We start from the raw sequence: 10330 nt of genomic DNA, 5'->3' as shown, positions 1-10330 counted from the left end.
TACGCCAACTGTATCTACGCACCGAGCCGGCGATGGGCTTAAAGACGTCTTTTTTGTGAAGCCTGGTGGCCATTAAATATGCAGCAGACGATCCTAAAACACGTATCATCCTCGGATGCTGCCGCAGCTTCGCACTTGCGTTGCGCTAAATGAGTTTCAGCAGCAAAATTAAAAACTTTATCAGAGGCGCGGGCCAGGAGGACCAAGGTGTGTTTGGGTGTGTTGCACAAAAAATAAAGTAAAAAAACTTGAAACTTTTTCATGAAGTTAAAGCAAAGTAAAATCAAATTATTGTGGTTGCTCGCAGGCTGGCAAAAGGATTACGCGACGATGGCGCCTGCTCTGCCAGGACTTGCCAGCCCCACTCGCCTCCCATCCCCCTGATTTCTACCCACATCCACCTGTAATACAACATGCCGGCATTGCATTTTTGGAGAGCAGACAAACAGACCGACAGACAGAGGGACGCCGACTACAGAGCCAGACAGTTAGACTCGCCTGGCTGCCTGTTCACATGAAGTTGGCGCATTCTAATTGAATTTTCACTTTTTTCACAGGCAGCCCCCCTGTATCCAGCTCCTACCTGGCCTGCGACTACGTGACGATGGCCTGGCACAGAAATTGAAATAATTATTTTTAATCTTAAGTACGACTTGCGCGTAATGAGATTTGGATTATCTGGGTACCCTTTTTCCGCGAAAGCTCCCCTCTAGACACATGAAAAAGAAACTGCTTACTAGGAGACGCATAAAAAGTATCGGTGGAAAGGTGAAATGGGGTTGCCGAAATAGGTTATACTAGGGCTTTGGGGTTCTTAAATTTGTACACATTGTCACCAGAACTTTATTAAGAATTAACACTCCAAAACATTAGATATATGTGTAAGGATGGAAAGAAAATATAATAGTCTTTTAAAGTAAAAAGTGTTTCGAAAGAATTGGATCTTAAATGCTATTCAGAGAGGGTTTGAGGTCGAATATTCCAAGATCAAGATACTCGTCCTTCTTTTTTATGGTATAAGATCCAATTTCTGAAGTGTCTTGAATATTTCGCAGCATTTGGTTTAGTATTTAGATGATCTAGACATCATCGTCGTGTTTATCAAGACCGGATTCTGACCCATCATTCTCTTCAAATTGGCTATACCCTCATATGTGGCCACCAAGCGATCGTATAGATGGGAACTCAAGAATACTTTATCCTTCTCTGGTGCTTGGCAAGTGCATGTGCCCTTCAACAGACAAGGACATCCCTCCACGTGACTACGGTTATCTTCGTCTTTATCGGCCATAATCAGGATATATCCGGGTTTGAAGAAATATTGCGCCACAACCGATTTTGATTTTTATTTTGTGAGTACAAGTCAGAGACTGGAAAATGGAACTCGATTCGTCTTTGATTTCCTTGGCCTGGCCTACGTCGGTGGCTGCATAAATTGCCAGCAGGCAGGAAAAAGTTTTCACACGACTCCCCCAACCCGGCAAATATTGCATTTTCATTAAGTTAAAGTTTGGTTTTTAGTTTAATTTTTTCTTACCCTTTGCGGCTTCCTCCTCTCCGTTTACTTAAAAACTTTTTGCGGCAAGTTTTTCGGTTCAAAGTTTGCATGTGTCTGTCTATCAGAGGGGGTGTGTGTGTGGGTTGGTTGTGTGTCCTAGGTGTGGGTGTGGGTGTGGGTGGTGTGTGGGTGAGCGCGTGTAATAATCATGTGCGCAGTCAAAGCAAAATGACGATAGCATTGACGCTCTGCCCAAAAACTTTTGACAGGCCAAGTTGCCTTTAGGCCAAGTTAAAAGCTGCCAGTAACAGCACCGACATACTATCGCCTGTTTCTTGCTAGTTGGCCAGATTGAGCCTCTAAGACTGATTAAGACAGCTACTTTATCTCTAAATAAGAGTGCCTAACAGGAAAAAGTTAATTCAAAAGAGTTGGATTACTTATTTTTAGAAGATTTTCTTTTAAATGCTACTATTTTTCCACCATTTTTCATTCCTATTGTTTCAGGGCGTGGGAAAAAACTATTTTCACACTTGGCCGATCGCTTACAATAACTAAAAATTTGCCACTTCTCTCGCACTTTTCACACTCCCCGTTTTTTATCCATTTTTTGTGGCTCAATATCGAAATGAAATGAATAAAATATCAGCTGAATAACTGGCTACAGTTGGAGAGAGCCGGGATGTCCTCTATTGTTCTTCCTTTTTTTAATAAACTTTGGCAAGTTCATCAAAAATCTTCTGGATATTGATGAGTGATGGGTGGACCGGGAAATATATTCCCGAAAAAAACGGAATTGAATTTTTTATACATATTAATAGTCCATCCACTGACTTTTCCGCTAAAATATTCTTTTGTGCATTTTGGCTTTGATTTTTGTGGCTTTCAAGCGATTCTTCTGCAATTTTAATATTTTAGTTTTTTTTTTTTTATGAAAATTAAATGAAATTTCTATGCTAATGCTATTGTTAGGGTTTTTTGCGGTAGAGTGTCAATGGATTTTGAAGGGTGTTGAATTTCCCTTCATAATTCTTTTTTTTAAACAGATATTTAAGGAGAGTTTTTATATAGACTTCCTTATAAGCACATCCCTACTCTCCTCTTTAGAACCCAACTCGTTGACCCAAATATTGGCACAGGTTCTTGAGCACTTAACAACTTGTTGGGTCATCTCTTCTGCCCAATGAGCAGGAGTGCTTCTGGTCCAGCATTTGCCGCATTCGGCCAGCAGCTCTCCACTTTCCACTTGCAGCACTAAGCACGTCATTATGTTGGCTCAACTTTCCGATCATTTTTAATTACCCGCCCCTACCCGACCGCCTCTGAGCCCAGCTTTCACAGCTTCCAGCATACTTTTTTCGCCATTAATTCCTTTAATGGAATGCTGCATTAATAAAAAATACGTTATGAGCGCATAATAGAAATAAAAGCTAATGTAATTACATGCCGCACTTGTTTCGCCTTGTTGCAGAGCAAAGAACGAGTATTGCTGGCAGGAATACTAAAAATTAAACTCCAGAATAGGGCCAGATGAGGGGTTAAAGGTGGGGGATATAGGGCATAGATGTAGGCTGAGAAAGAGTACATTTTTACATATGTTACTCTCACATTTTTAAGTAGAAAACATAATATTTATTCTGTCCTTGATTATTTATATTATATTAATATTTAATCCCTTACGGTATGAAGAGAGTTGAGCTTTTTCTCCGACAGTTTCTTGGATTTCTTACTCTTGTTTTTGCCTAGTTTCCCGTATTTATTTTCGTATTTTTTTGTGCCAGCGACTTGCAGTTTCCGGTGACTACTGTTGGTACTTAAAAGCTTTGCATTAACTATTAAACGCAACTTGAATCGCATAAGGCCACTTGGCATACAAGGAGGGCGGGCCGGGCAATGCAAACAAATAGCAATTGGTGTCAGCGAAAGTGGCCTCGGGCCTCTTAGCAGAGAGCGGGGGATATGGCCAACAATTGTATCCAAATTATGGCTAAGGGCGGCAAAACTTGCACGCTTATTGTTGGCTGATTGGCGCCAATAAATTCTGAAGCCAACCAAAGGCAGGTAAACAAATAAACGATTGAATCGAAAGTACACAGAAAATAAAAAACTAATCAGATCTAGTCTAGAAATAGTCTATTAGTTTATTAAAGAAGGCATAGTTTTTGTTTAGTGTACCGAAACTTTAGGTCTTCCGCTAAATAAATTTGTATTTATTCCATCGCTTGCCGCACTCATTTTTTCCGCCTGTCCCCCTTTCTGGCTTCAACTGGAAAACAGCACGCGAGGTGCGCTAAAAAATTCATACAGCACGGAAGGGAGTCAGAGGATGGGTAGGATGGGTCCTGCGAATGGCTCTGTGCTGCTGAAAATTCCTGGGCCAAAGGAGTTGAGAGTTTGAAGCTGTTAGCCTGACAGGTTGCAATGCTATAAAATGCAATCAGCTGCAAAGAAAATAGGTTTTGCTTCACCAAACAGACACAGGCGGGGGGAGAGGTGGGAGAGGAGGGGTGGTGCAGCATCCACAGGAGCTGTTTCCACTGCTGATGCTGCTGTATGGCATAAATTAAAGCGCAACAAGAGCAAATAGACGCAGGGCATATTTACCAACACACACTCACACTGCAATGCCGGAATGGCATTGGGGAGAGGGGCAGGACAAGGAGGGCAGGGGGGAAGAAAAGGACACTAAAGAGTGGAGGACAGGTGGGTTTATGCAGACAAACAGATTGTGGGCTGACTGCGGACATTCAATGGAATTGCCACGGGAGAAGACAAGTCACGATGAGAATGCTTCAAAGCGCTGACAACTTTCTCGTAAAATGCCCTCCCTTTCTCTTTCTCGGATGTAGCTCCCTCTCCCTCCAGACCCCCGTAACTCCGTCTCTTTCACGCCCGAAGCATAGTCGAGTTTAATTGCCGGCTGTCGCTTAGCTAGACAAATGCAAATTGGCCAAACGAAATGCTAGACATCGGGTTAAATGGAAACACATAATTACATCCTCAACGTAAAATTTCGGAATAAATTCAATTTCTTAATGAAACGATTCCACGGAAGCCTTTGAAGTGGGAATTTACAAATGGGACAACACTGCGTATGCGTAATAAACTCCCATGTGAGGCCAGAGGATAACATTACGTATACGCACTGTGGTATTGTACTTTAAAAGCCCCTGCAAGTTTTCAAAAACCCAGCGACAGTTATTCAATTTCGGAATCACTGCTGGCTTTGATGGCTCCAAAATCGAGGGGATGGACACCCAGAGGGGTAAGCAAGTAAGTAAGCCCAAAGCCCAGCTCCAATTACACCCCACGCACCCGGCCACCCGCCTGCAATGTGAATTTGAATTGCAATCGCGAATGGCCGCGCTCTGGAAATTAAATAAAACACTCGCAACGCTGCCAGAGGATGTTAGGACGGGGAGTATCCGCAGATACAAACTTTGTCATAGGGAAAACTTTTTCGCTGCACACTGAACCAAAATGAAAACGTAGCCGAGCGTGATGATCCGTGGCAGGATGCAAAGGGCTGGCTTCAGGATACTCGGTGTCGGGTGTCGGTTGTCCTGCTGTCTGCGCCAAAACAATCACCAAAATGGCATGAAACAGAGTCAGCGACTCTGGTCCTCGGGACTCTGCATCAAGCTCAATTTAATTGCGTTTGACCAAAAGTAATCTATGCTAAAATGTAAACATAGAGCTTCTGATACATGTGATGAATTATGTTGGCACTCCTCATCATTCTGGGGCGTTGCACTCTCGCGTTTGATTTATCACCAACTGTCGGGTTTGGAATCAATTGCATTTTTGTGTGGGCAGCTGGCCAAATGCGATTTTTGATGGAACGCTGAGGAGCAACCACTTAGACCTGTTATTAGCCATCATAATTCTTGTGTAGACAACGAGCAGCTGCCACTTTTGGGTCCTCGCAGAGGACGGACAGGACATCTATCAATTTGCTACCGCCGACCCACACATATTGCCCATCCATCCACTCTTGCTTTCTGTACGAGGTCCTGCATAAGAAATTTAAATAATTTTCAGGAAAAAAAAGGTATAGCTTCTTAAGAAGTGACTATACTTGGCAATACCTTTATAAGTAAAAGATATAAATAATAAAACTAAGAGCTATATTTTTTTAATCCCTTCTAAATTCACTTGTTATTATTTTTCTTATGCTCTACATCATTTTTGAAGTCCCAATATAACCCTCTTAAGCAAAAATTAAAGGGTAATCGGTTGAGAAAAGAAATCACATCAACACCTTGATAGGTGGACAGGACGAGGGATAAAGTTGCGGCCATTTATCAGAGTCATGGGCCCATAAATAAAACAAATAATACGAAAATATGCAAAATAAGGAATATAAAAAAATATTGAAGAACACAATAGTGGGGGAGGAAACGAATTGCAAAAAAGGAAAGCCCGGGTCCGGGATACATTTGGTCTAATAGATGGACTGAAGGAAATGGACCCGAGCCCCGGGGCTGTGGCATCCCACCCCGAAACACCCGTTCCGTGCGTAAGTGTGTGAGGCATGGCGTTAAACAAATGGCCGATGACCCATAATAAAAATTATTATGAATGAAACAAGAACAAGAAAAACCCATTGGGCTGCTGCCAACCCTGCTGTTGGCGTTCGGGGAGGCGTTGAGATACTCCGGAATATAGAATTCACCCTGCACCCTTTGGGACCTGCCCAGAAGGATGCCACCCGAATGCGATGGCATCGCAGTGTCCGCTTCGGAATTATATTTGGGCCCTGTGCCAGGGCACGTGCATCAAGATTCAATTGAGAGTTCTAAACACAAAATGGAAACTCCTCAACAATGTTGCCTGCTCCTCTAACCGGTTCCTCGTCCTCTTTCTGGGAATCTCTTTTTTTTGTCCTCTTTGTGTGCGTGAGTTGGGCTGTTTAGTTTTTGTAGCATACTTTGTTGCGCCTCGCGAGGCATTTAATATTTTGTTATACTTAAGTTTATATTTTACAAAATATATAAGTGTTATAGGATTATAAAATACATTTAAAAGAAATTTTTCTTGAAATTCCAATTTTTATAATTTTTAATATTCCCTTACTAGAAGGGTACCCTGTGTGTGTGTGACAAAAGGGATACAGCTTGATCCTGTCTCTGGACTCTCTGCTAAGTGTAAAATATGAAAAATATACAAAGGCAACTGCAAAATAAAAAAGGAAGCCCTCTTTAAACACATTCCACACGCTTCATTGTGCCTGTCCCTGGACCTGCACATCCCTTTGCAGGACCTACAGACGTATGCAAATAGAGAGGGCGAGTAAATAAATAATAGAAATATTTTTATCTCAGCTATTTTGCATTTTTCGCATGGCCAGTACAGTACACTACCGTTAAGTGAGAGGTGAGCGATGGGAGATGGGCGATGGGCGATGGGCGATGGGTGTTACGGTGAACCGCTTTCTGGATATGTGAAGTAAAATGTTATTCCGCATTGTTTACCCTGCTTTTTGAGCACTTGGACAGTGAGTGAAAATAAATACATAAATATTACAAAAAATACACAAATACAATGTCGGCGGGGGAGAGTGGGTGGGGGCGAGGAGCAGGGGGACCCGAAATCCATTAGCCAGCGAGTCTCAAGAGCAATGATAATGGAAGTAGGGGCAGCGCAGAAAGCGGCAGCGAACCTAATAGCCTCGACTCGACGTGTTGTCCCTTTCAATTATATGAGAGGCCACCCTGGCCGAAAATCCCACAGCTCCTGGCCTCGGGAACTCCATGCCATCGCATCGCCCGTCGAACCTCCGCAAGGACTCTGCGGTTGTTTCTTTTTATTCCTTTTCGCTGGCTACTCGGTAGAATTTTTCAATTTTACACGTCGCCCCAAAGAAAAAGGCGTTGCCACAACAGCAACTGAGAATCGAAGCCAGCTCATTGTTATTGTTCGTGGGAGTTGCCGAGGAATCGGTTCCCGTGGGTGGCAGCGCAGCCCCGAAAGTAGTAGCCGAGGGAGCCTGGGCCCGGGGAGCGGCATCCAATCCTCATCTATTTGCCTCGTGAAATTTATTGGCAACAGAATAATGCGAGGCACGTTCATTTGATTACATTAAAACGAAAGTGGCTAAAAAGGTTGGACCGCAAAGGACCAGCAGCAGGCAGGAGGAGTGGCAGGCGGATGCTAGGCGGAAATTTTTAAATAAATAAATAATAAACGGAGCTGGGAATGGGGTGGGCAGCAGCTACTGCTTATTATGCTGCAGATAATGTTGATACCTTGAATAAGAGGATTTCCCATTGTCTATGCGTGTCCAACAATGGGGGATATTGTTTGTGTGTGGACGTGGGCGTGGCACTCGAACAATTGCGCCACACGATAGAAAAGGCCGCAGAGTGGGGCTTAAAATAACTCGCAAATCAAGTGCAGCCAGCTGGAAAAACAATAAAGGGAAGAAACTAATTACATAGTGATATTTTGGTTTTTATTTTGAAATTGACTTTAAATGATAAATTGTAATATTGAAAAGGATTGTACGAATCTACCGTTTTCCTGCCGGACAACAGTTTCCAAAACCAGAACATCTTTGATCACAAGCCACCAGAATAACCACCCACATGATGTAAGTCAAGAAAATGATGTTCATCTTTCAAGCGAAACACATAAGTTATAGGTCTTTTGATTTCAAGATTTTATCAAAAAATGTGAAAATATAAAATGTAAAAATGTTGTTTGTTTAAAATTTAGTTGGGCGTTAAAAATTTGCTAATATCCATTCAAAATTGTATTATTTTCTTTTTAAGTATTTCTTGTTGGTAAACTGAAACTGATATAAATATTATATACCATAATTATGTATACAATTCATACATTTATCAATTGAACAAGGGTGTATTGCCGCAGCCAGTTGACCACAAACATCACATTATAGTTCACTGAACCAATTAAATCAACATTGAAACAGCCATTTCTGGCGCGAAAAGCAATTCAAACTCGCATCAGGCCGATAATTACAATGTTTTGTGCTAAGCCTAATAAAATGGCCATTTAAAAGGATATATTTATTTATATATGAATTATGTAAAAAAGGGCAATGCATTAGTTGGCATCAAATCAGGCACTCGAGTTAATTGCATTTAAATTTAATTAGCATTAAATGTTTACAAATTTTGCGGCATAATTGAGGCCAATAAACGCTTTTCGGGGATGGGGCCTGAAAGGGGATTAAAAATTAAAAGTAGTCCGGAGGCGAGTACACAAATATATTATGGATTTATTTATAATTTAACTAATTTGCTTTGTACCTTAATGTATTGTTTTCACTTTATTTTATTAATATATGAGGTCTGCGAAGGGGATGTAAGCTAGATTAAATGCATTAGATGTATGGTGAGTGACAAAAAGGTAACTGAATTCTTGGGGATACACTTTTTTAATTCATCCATGGCTAGTTTATTCGTTTTAATGCTGATTTATTATGCCCCAGCTTGGCCCACTTCGTTTCCGTCATGCCATTAAAATTATTAAACAAAGTGCATAAATTAACAACAATAAGGCAATGGAAAAAACGCGAAACAGCATTCGGATCAATTTACATGGCTTGACTCTGCATAAATAATAAATAAATAATTTCGCTGCCTGGCCCGCTGGCTCACTGAGAGCGGTGGGAGCACCATGAAAAATACAAAAGCAAGCAAAAACGCACACGAAGAGTTAATTTATCTATGGGATAGACTCGACTGGACTATAAAATGCAAACGAGTAGTAAATTTAATAAATTCATTATCAGCTCATTAACAGCGGACACACGGGGCGTATGCGCAATGGGTAACGAGCAATTTGCAATTAAATTCCTGCATCTGCCAAAAAAGCCTTAAAGTCAATAAATTCGAGTTCGAAAAAGCCTTCCTCTTTTTTTTGTGCCACTAAAGTTTGTGGGCGTTGCTCCAGGGCGCAGATTGTTAATTGCAAAATAATACACATACGTAGTCCTTGTCGGAATTCCTTCCAGGCCTTTCATCAATGCCAGCACACACTCACAGGCACAGACACTGGCACGTTGCAGGACACGCACTAACACTTGCTCGTGTGGCAGGAACAAAAGGAAGTGGCAAAGTAAGGCGTAACTACAAGGAGCGCATGTTTCGGTTAATTAGTAAACATCCAAAAAAGTAGAGAGCAGCAGATGCGAGGAATAAAGTAGAAAGGAAAACGAACAAGCATAAAATAGTGAACGGGGGTAACAAACAGGATATAAAATTGGCACCCCCTTCGAGGGTAGGAATGGGAGGGATACTGGAAAATGGCCAGGAAACCTAGAGGATATTATTATGAATTTTAGGTAATAGATTAAAAGAACAAGCTGTTGAAAGGGTTTAAGATGAATCATATGTAAATAATACTACCATTTAATCTTCATTCACTTTCCCAACAACTCTCTGACTACTGAGTATCTGAAAGAAGCTACAAAAACTGTTGTACAAGTAAAATGTAGTATTGGCAGGTGGTTTCTGTGCCGAGCTGAAGGGTAAAGGACCTCGAAGAAGAGTGTTAAGCCCGAACTGTGCTTAAAGTGCTGTTGCATGTGCCACTGCCCAGCTCCGTCTCATTCACAGCTCCTGGCTCCCAGGACACAGTGGCCAATGCTTAATTTGTTCGTAGGGCCAGTGGCAATTGAATAGCATGTGTGAGCGCCCATGAGGCATTTTATTAAAGCATTAAGCTTTGTATTTTATGCCGGCCATTTGTGTCTTTATGTTGGAATATTGGGAGAGCAGGGCGAGCGAAGCAGGCCAGAGGCAAATTACCACAGCTTCATCTACAATAATATTGGGGCAGTTTCTGTATAGAAAATGGTTTTGG

The 10330-nt window shown here is 41.7% G+C and overlaps 1 long non-coding RNA gene across 1 annotated transcript; it reads right to left on the bottom strand.

Annotated features, from left to right (window-relative positions):
- Positions 1-7930: 7930 nt before the first annotated feature.
- Positions 7931-8859, bottom strand: LOC138925930 (uncharacterized). The gene is made up of 2 exons (XR_011442169.1): positions 8773-8859; positions 7931-8681 (listed from the first exon to the last, which is right to left on the bottom strand). It is a non-coding gene; the product is annotated as an uncharacterized lncRNA (long non-coding RNA).
- Between the last annotated feature and the right edge of the window lie 1471 nt (positions 8860-10330).

This window comes from Drosophila bipectinata, chromosome 2L (genome assembly GCF_030179905.1).
Source record: "Drosophila bipectinata strain 14024-0381.07 chromosome 2L, DbipHiC1v2, whole genome shotgun sequence".
Classification (NCBI taxonomy): Eukaryota; Metazoa; Arthropoda; class Insecta; order Diptera; family Drosophilidae; genus Drosophila; species Drosophila bipectinata.
The sequence above is the reverse complement of the archived record's forward strand: the minus strand, read 5'-3'. Positions and strand labels throughout refer to the sequence as shown.